We start from the raw sequence: 11,045 nt of genomic DNA on the forward strand, positions 1-11,045 counted from the left end.
TACAGGTTTTAGCACTTAGGAACCTTGTTCTTCTGAACTGTTATTTTGCCCCTTTCTCATCTCTCTGCCGTTTGGACTCACTGTATTTCCCAGCAGCAAGCCTTCCGTATTACTTTTCTACCATGCTTCACTTCCCTCAGACAGACTCTGGGATTAACTTGGGCAATCCATTCTGTTCAGATGAGGGAACTCTTCATTTGGGCTGATGAATGTGGAAACACAGGTAAATTACTCACTCAAAATCAGTCACTCTTTGTGACCGTGGTGAGAATGCAGCAGCCCAGGCTCCAGCCTCTCCCCCTCCTGCCCTGGTTCCTGGTGTCTGGTAGTGGGGCTTCTCCAAAACTGTTCAGTCCTGAGAGCTGCCACTTTCCCCCTCAGTCAGTTCCCGAAGTGAAGCAATTCATGATTCATGGTAGTCATTGGGGTGTCTAGACATAACCCCAGACACAAACCAGGAACAACTACTGACTTGGGATGTGAGTCTGAGCTTCCTCAACAAGGTTCAGGGATGGATGAAATTGAGGAGGGAGGGAGAGGGGTCTCAGAGGCCATCTGGTTGCAGGCCCATCCTAGGCAGCCCTCAGTGTGAAAATGTCATGAGCCTCTGCCGCGATGTTTCTTCTGCAAAAAAAACTTACCCCACCCTCATCCCTTTTTCGAGGCTTATTTCTTTCTCAAGATTTAGCATGAGTACTTCCAGGAAGTCTTCCATGATCTCACTGAGTCAGAGGTCCTCCTGACTCTTGCGCTGGCCCCTCACACAACCCTTAACTCACTATCTCCCCCTCAACACTGAGAGCTCCCCCATGGTGGGGACTTGTCTTATTCCTCTTTGATCTCTTGTGTCAAAAATAGGGCCTATGGGCTTCCCTGGTGGCACAGTGGTTGAGAGTCCACCTGCCGATGCAGGGCACGCGGGTTCGTGCCCTGGTCCGGGAAGATCCCACATGCCGCGGAGCTGCTAGGCCCGTGAGCCATGGCCGCTGAGGCTGCGCGTCCGGAGCCTGTGCTCCGCAACGGGAGAGGCCACAGCATTGAGAGGCCTGCGTACCCCTCCACCCCCCAAAAAAGTGGGGCCTATCACATAAGCATCAGTGAATTTGGGGGTTGAATACAGGAAGCAACTTTCTGATGATCACACACCGGAGAAGTGGCAAAGCCAGGTATATGAGTTAACTTGGAATTATAACAAACAATTCCCGATCACAAGGCTAAAACAACATACATTTACTTTACACTCACATTGCATGTCATTAGCTGCAGGACATGTATGTATCTTCTCATTCTGGGACCCAGGTGAAAGAAAATCCCCTGTGTGGGATACACCCATTCTCAGAGCAGAGGGGAAGAGCAAGAAGCTGACACAAAGCACACACTTAGAGCCTTTGCTCAGACATATTATATGTCAAGTTTGCTTACATTACATTGGCCAAAGCAATGGCAAAGCCCAAAGTAGGTGGGCAGAGGAGACATACAGCCCTCCTTCAGGGAATAGTTAAGTAGAATGAAACAGTCTACCGCACCAGGACTATGTGACTCCAAAGTGGCCTGTCTTTGCTTTGCACCTGCCTTCTAGCTTAGAAGCCCCTCCCGAGGCTTGACCCTTAGGAAATAAGGAAAAGGGAGGATCCAGATGTAGAGAGGCAGACTGGTCGTAAAGAATCATCATGACACCTTTCTGAAAAAGCTGTGTTTGTCTTCCATCTTGATGAAAAATTGGCAATATTTACACCATCATAGCACAAGTAGAACCAAGACTTAAGTGTGACAACTTCCATAACTGATTTCATGCATTTTTCGCAATCCTAGCACGCATGGAATCATACATTTTCTTTCTCCTCTGGGAACCATGTTCCTTAAAACACAATATTTATAGAAATCGTAGGAAACACGCACAACATAAGCTCAATTCTCTTCCCAAGTCTACGTTTATGAGCACCAAAATATAAAGTGATATAAAGAGCTGTACAGAGTTGACGCCTACAACTCAAGCCAAGATTATGACAACAACCCCTAACTGAGAGATGACCTGTCTCCTCAGGGATATAGCCCTCACTTTCCTTCTTCCCTCAATGGTCTGCCTGTTTGTGGTCCATGTGGTATCTGGGAGCCATTTTGACTCCCTAAGGAGCTGGGAAAAAGAAGAAAGTCAGAGAGGGACTAATGTCTATTTGCAAACTAGACTCTGACTAGTGACAGGCAACATGAAAACAAATCTGGAGATATCACTCAAAAAATCCATATTTCTGGACCCTAGAAAAATTGGAAGGTGAAGCAAGGTTAGCGTGCCTTCCCACACGGCCATGGTTGACTAGTGCTGAGCAATGGTGCAGCTGAGTGATGGCTGCCCCTGTTAACTGGGACATAAACTCTGGTCTCCAGATGGACAGAACCACACCCCAGTGTCTGAATGTGTAGTTACCTACACATTCTAGCTTGCTTCACTCATTTACAGTACCCGTGTGACCCTGCGGGCACCTGTCATTTTCAACTCCTTATTTATTAAGTGCCTACTGTGAATGAAGGACTGTTCTAAATGCTATTTATTCTCCTTGTTCATTGACCTTCTCCACAAACAATGCAAAAGACTGACCTTTCTTTCCAAACTTCCTACCCAATTCAGTGCTGAGAGGGTCACATAATGACTTTGGGGCCAGCGTGACTGGTATCCCAAAGGTCCAGTGAATGGTCTTGTTTAGGCCATTGATATCATTTACCTTTGGAGCATTCCTTATTAACTCATCCATGTTAACCCTCATTGTTCACATTTAGGATGATGTTAAACTTGAAAGAATACGGATTTTGAGTCAAATTAACCTGGACTCAAATTCTAGCTCCAAGTCATAAAATTCTCTGAGCCCGTTTCCTCATTTGCAAAATGGGCATATTAATTTGATCTTGATGGGTTGCTATGAGGATGGAATAAGTGAGATCATGTATGTAAAAAGCGGACCACGCATTATAAAATATTCAATAAGTTTTAGCTCCCTTTCAAAGTCCCATCCACTTTACAGCCTCACAAAATATGAATACCGGGTACACGCAATAATTATACAGGGAGAACCTTAGCTAACATATATGAGTGGCAGTAGTCTCTCAAAGAGGTAATGGAAAACTAGGTAGGTCCTTCTGTTTTAGGGAAGGAATGTGCTGTTGCCCATGGACACCATGCCCTATGACATGGCTTCCTGTGGACAGGCCAGTTCTGTTTGCATGACGAAGGTGTTTTCTTATTTATTGTTTGTGTTTTTATTTCTTACCATTGCACTTTGTTTCATGAAGTTGATCGGGCAGATGTTGTCCCATCTTACAGATACAGAAAGGTAAGCCTCAGGTGTTCTGGTTCTAGGTGTTATAGTTCTAGGATTCTTGGTTGCAAAAGCCAAAAGCCACTCAAGCTAGCTCTGGTTGAACAATCTAATGAACATGAGAGGTCTGGGCCCAGAGTACAGCTGAGTCTAGCAGGGACAGAAACTGGCCAGTCAAGGACCCAGGCTGTTCTTTCTCTCAGCAGCCTCACAGTCCCTCTCATCTCTTTTTCTCTCTGAGTACTCAGCTTGCAGTCAGCCCAATATGACCACTAGCCTGACTCTACCCCTTGTCCTTTGAACTTATCAGCTTCCCACAGGCCAAAGTTGAGCTTCTCTCCTGGAGTCTGAGGTTCTTTCCCTGCCTCTGGGAGTAGGATGCCAGGTAAAAGACCCTGCAACGTACATGGCACCTGTTTTATGGGTTTTTCTGCCCTCTGGCCATTTTTCATAGTAGAATGGAGGAGTGGAAATGCTCAAAGTAATAGTAACTTGGGATTTTCCAGAATTGATAAAGGAACATATTAACATGTGGGTAAACCCAAATAAATACTGACTATACAAATAATTATAATAATGTCTAATTTGGGATGTTAAAAAATACTGAACAACAGTAGCCTTTAGTCAGGAGGAGAATAATTGTAGTAAAGTGAAATGTAGCTAAAATTCTTTGAATTATTTTGGTGGAAAGCATATATTTAATTTATTCAGTTAAATATGCGAATATAATTTCTAACATAACACTACAAGAACAAAAATAATATGTGTAACTTCTATACTATTTGAGGAATAATGAGTAAGTTTAGGGAGAATCAATCTAAAAAAAGGCAAAAAAGTAGAACAAAGTGGGAGAAGATAAAAGGACAAGACCAATGGAAAGCATAAAATAAAATGGAAAAATAAACTCCAACTCTACTGGTGATCCCAATAAATATAAAATGACTAAATTTTCCAGTTAAAATTAAAAGGTTACCAGAATTTTTTAAGTGTTACCAGAATAATAAAAGGTTACAAGAGAAAATAATGTCTTATATACTATAATTAAGACAGAAAGTATACAGAAGTAAACAGAAAGATTAAAGCATAAAGATGGGGAAAGATACATCATTTAAATACTAAACAAAAGAAAGCTCATGGCTCTATTAGTATTATCTAATTTAAAAGACTTTAAACTAAAAAGCTTTACTAGAGAGAGTTCCCTGGCAGTCCAGTGGTTAGGACTCTGTGCTCTCACTGCTGAGAGCCCAGGTTCCATCCCTGGTCAGGAATTAAGATCCCATAAGCTGTGTGGCAGAGCAAAAAAGCCCAAAAAACAAAAAACAAACAAACAAACAAAAAGCATTGGTAGAAATAACAGGAGTCACTACATATTGATAAAAATTCAATTCACTAGGAAGATTTAAAAATTCTAAACTTGCATGTAATGTAGTGATATTACTTCAAAATAAATGAAACAAGAACTGATAGAACCATAAGGAGAGCTGATAAATCTGCCTCCATAATGGGAGAGTTTAAAATATTCTCATAGTACAATGGGAGACATTAAAATATTCTCATAGCACAGTAACAAATAGACAAAGAAAGAAAAAATCAGTAGAGATATAGAAGATGTAAATGCAAAATTTTAAAGTTAGATCTAATTGAAATCTATAGCAACTGTTGGAGAATAATAATCTTCCCTCATAAATAAGGAACATTAAACAAAATCTGAATGAATTTCAAACCATTTGTATTGCATTGACTGTGTTTAGTGACCATAATGCAATTAAGTTAGATAACAATAACAAATGAATAGCTAGGAAAATCCATTTGAATATCAAATATCACATGTCTAAATAACTCATATGTCAAAAAGTAGAACACAATGGGAATTAGAAAGTACTTAGAACTAAATAATATTGAAGACACGAAATATAAAAACTTGTGGGATGCAGCTAAAATAGTACTTATAGGAAAGTTTGTGCAGCAAAATGCTTATTTTCATAGAGATTGAAAATTAATGAACTAAACTTTTTCCAACTTAGTTAATTAGAAACAGAAAACAATAGAATAAACACAAAGACAGTGAAAGGGAGGAAATAATGAGAAAAGAAAAGTTACTAAAATTAGAAATATGTGCAATAGTGATAATCAGCGAAGTCAAAAGTAAATGCTTCAAAAAGACTAAAATGATTATCAAATACCTGCCAGGGTTCTTAGAGAAATTAAAATTATGAGGTATAGAAGATGGCACACAATGCAGATATAACAGAGAATAAAAAGGTAATAAGAAATGATTATGAACAACTTAATTGTAAACTAGAAAACATAGATAAAATAAGTACCTGGGAAAAATGCCTAAAGTTATTAAAAACAAAGGGATAATATGAAGAGTTCTATAACAATTGAAGAAACCATCACTAGTTTAAAATTTTTCTATTGCTATATAGAAATACAGGGCCCAGAAGGTTGCACCCATGAGTTCTACCAAACATTAAAAAAGAGGTGATTCCAATATCACAGAAATTCTTTCAGAAACTATGAAAAGAGGGAACACTTCCCAACTCATTTTATAAGACTGGTATACTTTGATACCTAAATCTAAAATCTCAAGAGATGAAGAAAAGCATACAGTAAAATTTAACATCCATTGAGATGTTTTAAAAGTACACTATTGCAAGCTACAAATAGAAGGAGACTTCCTTAAGCTGACATAAGGTATTTACAGCAACATTACAGCAAAGAGTATACTGAACAGTTTAAATTTTTTTAAATTCTCTTCAAAATTAAGAACAAGCAGGGTGCTTTCTGTCACTACCTGAATTCTATATTCTAGTTCTAAACAGTTCAGTAATACAAGAAAGAAATGGAAGTCATAAAAACTGGAAAGGAGTAAAGAAAGCTATCATTATTCATAAGTGTTTTAATTATTGATGTCAAATACACAAAAGAATATGCAGATTACTCAAATTAAGATAATTTAATAAAGTTGATGGGTAGAAAATCAATATATATAGATGTTGAAATTTTTTTTTCTATACACAAAATTAAATTGCAAAAAAAGTAAAATAAATCTAAAAAAAATACAAGACATGAGAGAAAAGTATACAATGTTATTAAAATATATTAAAGAAGATCTAAATTAATCGATATAAATAATATCTAATTAAATGGAGAAATATATCTTATTCATGAATAGAAGGAATCAAAATTATAAGAAGATCAATGTAATACTATTCCTATTGCAAATCCAATAGGGTTACTTTTTTAAACATCTTTATTGGAGTATAATTTCTTTACAATGTTGTGTTAGTTGCTGCTGTATAACAAAGTGAATCAGTTACACATATGCATATATCCCCCTCTTGCATATATCTTCCCTCTTGCATCTCCCTCCCTCCCACCCTCCCTATCCCATCTCTCCAGGCGGTCACAAAGCACAGAGCTGATCTCCCTGTGCTATGCGACTGCTTCCCACTAGCTATCTATTTTACATTTAGTAGTGTATGTATATCCATGACACTCTCTCACTTTGTCCCAGCTTACCCTTCCCGTCCCCACCCCCGTAACCTCAAGCCCATACTCTAGTAGGTCTGCCTCTTTATTCCCATCTTGCCCCTAAGTTCTTCATGATCATTTTTTTTTTTTAGATTCCATATATATGTGTTAGCATATGGTATTTGTTTTTCACTTTCTGACTTACTACACTCTGTATGACAGACTCTAGGTCCATCCACCTCACTACAAATAACTCAATTTTGTTTCTTTTTATGGCTAATATTCTACTGTATATATGTGCTACATCTTCTTTATCCATTCATCTGTCGATGGACACTTAGGTTGCTTCCAGGCCTGGCTATTGTAAATAGTGCTGCAATGAACATTGTGGTACATGACTCTTTTTGAATTATGGTTTTCTCAGGGTATATGCCCAGTAGTGGGATTGCTGGGTTGTATGGTAGTTCTATTTTTAGTTTTTGAAGGAACCTCTATACCGTTCTCCACAGTGGTTGTATCAATTTACATTCCCACCAACAGTGCAAGAGGGTTCCCTTTTCTCCACACCCTCTCCAGCATTTATTGTTTCTAGATTTTTTGATGATGGCCATTCTGACTGGTGTGAGATGATATCTCATTGTAGTTTTGATTTGCATTTCTCTAATGATTCCTGATGTTAAACATCCTTTCATGTGTTTGTTGGCACTCTGTATATCTTCTTTGGAGAAATGTCTATTTAGGTCTTCTGCCCATTTTTGGATTGGATTGTTTGATTTTTTGACATTGAGCTACACGAGCTGCTTGTATATTTTGGAGATTAATCCTTTGTCAGTTGCTTCATTTGCAAATATTTTCTCCCATTCTGAGGGTTGTCTTTTCATCTTGTTTATGGTTTCCTTTGCTGTGCAAAAGCTTTGAAGTTTCATTAGGTCCCATTTGTTTAGTTTTGTTTTTATTTCCATTTCTCTAGGAGGTGGGTCAGAAGAGATCTTGCTGTGATTTATGTCATACAGCATTCTGCCTATGATTTCCTCTAAGAGTTTGAGAGTGTTTGGCCTTACATTTAGGTCTGTAATCCATTTTGAGTTTATTTTTGTGTATGGTGTTAGGGAGTGTTCTAATTTCATTCCTTTACATGTACCTGTCCAGTTTTCCCAGCACCATTTATTGAAGAAGCTGTCTTTTCTCCATTGTATATTCTTGCCTCCTTTGTCAAATATAAGGTGACCATATGTACATGGGTTTTTCTCTGGGCTTTTTATCCTGTTCCAAGGATCTATATTTCTGTTTTTGTGCCAGTACCATACTGTCTTGATTACTGTAGCTCTGTAGTATAGTCTGAAGCCCGGGAGCCTGATTCCTCCAGCTCTGTTTTTCTTTCTCAAGATTGCTTTGGCTATTTGGGGTCTATCGTGTTTCCATACAAATTGTGAAAATTTTTGTTCTAGTTCTGTGAAAAATGCCATTGATAGTTTGATAGGGATTGCATTAAATCTGTAGATTGCTTTGGATAGTATAGTCATTTTCACAATGTTGATTCCTCAAATCCAAGAACATGGTATATGTCTCCATCTGTTTGTATCATCTTTAATTTCTTTCATCAGTGTCTTATAGTTTTTTGCATACAGGACTTTTGTCTCCTTTGGTAGGTTTATTCCTAGATATTTTATTCTTTTTGTTGCAATAGTAAATGGGAGTGTTTCCTTAATTTCTCTTTCAGAATTTTCATCTTTAGTGTATAAGAATGCAAGAGATTTCTGTGCATTAATTTTGTATCCTGCTACTTTACCACATTCATTGATTAGCTCTAGTAGTTTTCTGGTAGCATCTTTAGGATTCTCTATGTCATCTGCAAACAGTGACAGTTTTACTTCTTCTTTTCAGACTTGGATTCCTTTCATTTCTTTTTCTTCTCTGATTGCTCTCACTAAGACTTCCAAGACTGTGTTGAATAATAGGGGTGAGAGTGGGCAACCTTGTCTTGTTCCTGATCTTAGTTGAAATGGTTTCAGTTTTTCACCATTGAGAACAATGTTGGCTGTGGGTTTGTGATATTATGTTCTTCCCTCTATGCCTACTTTCTGGAGGGTTTTTATCATAAACGGGTGTTGAATTTTGTCAAAAGCTTTTTCTGCATCTATCGAGATGATAATATGTTTTTTCTCCTTCAACTTGTTAGTATGGTTTATCATATTTATTGATTTGCATATATTGAAGAATCCTTGCATTCCTGGAGTAAACCCCACTTGATCATGGTGTATGATCCTTTTAATGTGCTGTTGGTTTCTGTTTGCTAGTATTTTGTTGAGGATCTTTGCATCTATATTCATCAGTAATATTGGCCTGTACTTTTTTTGTGACATCTTTTTCTGCTTTTGGTATAGGGTGATGGTGGCCTTGCAGAATGAGTTTGGGAGTGTTCCTCTGTCTGCTACATTTTGGAAGCGATTGAGAAGGATAGGGTTTAGCTCTTCTCTAAATGTTTGATAGAATTCACCTGTGAAGCCATCTGGTGCTGGACTCTTGTTTGTTGGATGATTTTTAATCACAGTTTCAATTTCAGTGCTTATGATTGTTCTGTTTGTATTTTCTATTTCTTCCTGGTTCAGTGTCAGAAGTTATGCTCTTCTAAGAATTTGTCCATTTCTTCCAGGTTGTCCATTTTATTGGCATAGAGTTGCTTACAGTAGTCTCTTAGGATGCTATGTATTTCTGCGGTGCCTGTTGTAACTTCTCCTTTTTCATTTCTATTTTTAATGATTTGAGCCCTCTCCCTCTTTTTCTTGATGAGTCTGGCTAATGGTTTATCAATTTTGTTTATCTTCTCAATGAATCAGCGTCTAGTTTTATCGATCTTTGCTATCGTTTCCTTCATTTATTTTTCATTTATTTCTGATTTGATCTTTATGATTTTTTTCCTTCTGCTAACTTTCGAGCTTTTTTGTTCTTCTTTCTCTAATTTCTTTACATGTGAGGTTAGGTTGGTTATTTGAGATTTTTCTTGTCTCTTGAGGTAGGATTGTATTGCTATAAACTTCCCTCTTAGAACTGCTTTTACTGCATCCCATAGTTTTGGGGTCGTCGTGTTTTCGTTGTCATTTGTTTCTAGGTAATTTTTGATATCCTCTTTGATTTCTTCAGTGATCTCTTCGATATTTAGTAGCGTATTGTTTAGCCTCCATGTGTTTGCATTTTTTACCGATTTTTTTCCTGTAATTGATATCTAGTTTCATAGCATTGTGATCAGAAAAGATACTTGATATGATTTCAATTTTCTTTAGTTTACAAACGTTTGATTTGTGACCCAAGATATGATCTATTCTGGAGAATGTTCCATGAGCACTTGAGAAGAATGTGTATTCTGTTGTTTTTGGATGGAATGTCCTATAAATATCAATTAAGTCCATGTTGTTTAACGTATCATTTAAAGCTTGTGTTACCTTATTTATTTTCACTTTGGATGATCTGCCCATGAGTGAAAGTGAGCTGTTAAAGTCCCCTGCTATGATTGTGTTACTGTTGATTTCCCCTTTATGGCTTTTAGCATTTGCCTTATGTATTGAACTGCTCCTATGTTGGGTGCATAAATATTTACAATTGTTATATCTTCTTCTTGGATTGATCCCTTGATCATTATATAGTGTCCTTCTTTGTCTCTTGTAATACTCTTGTTTTAAAGTTTATTTTTTCTTATATGAGAATTGCTACTCCTGCTTTCTTTTGATTTCTATTTGCATGGAATATATTTTTCCAACCCCTCACTTTCACTGTATGTGTCCCTAGGTCTGAAATGGGTCTGTTGTAGACAGCATATATATGGGTCTTGTTTTTGTATCCATTCAGCCAATTTATGTCTTTTGGTGGGAGCATTTAATCCATTTACATTTAAGGTAGTTATCAATATGTATGTTCCTATTATCATTTTTTCATTGTTTTGGGTTTGTTATTGTAGGTTTTTTCCTTCTTTTGTGTGTCCTGCCTAGAAAAGTTCCTTTAGCACTTGTTGTAAAGCTAGTTTGATGGTGCTGAACTCTCTTAGCTTTTGCTTGTCTGTAAAGGTTTTAATTTCTCCATTGAATCTGAATGAAATCCTTGCTGGGTAAAGTAATCTTCATTGTAGGTTTTTCCCTTTGATCACTTTAAATATGTCCTGCCACTCCCTTCTGGCTTGTAGAGTTTCTGCTGAAAGATCAGCTGTTAACTTTATGGGGATTCCCTTGTATGTTATTTGTTGTTTTTCCCTTGCTGCTTTCAATA

This window comes from Orcinus orca, chromosome 1, assembly GCF_937001465.1.
Source record: "Orcinus orca chromosome 1, mOrcOrc1.1, whole genome shotgun sequence".
NCBI lineage: Eukaryota > Metazoa > Chordata > Mammalia > Artiodactyla > Delphinidae > Orcinus > Orcinus orca.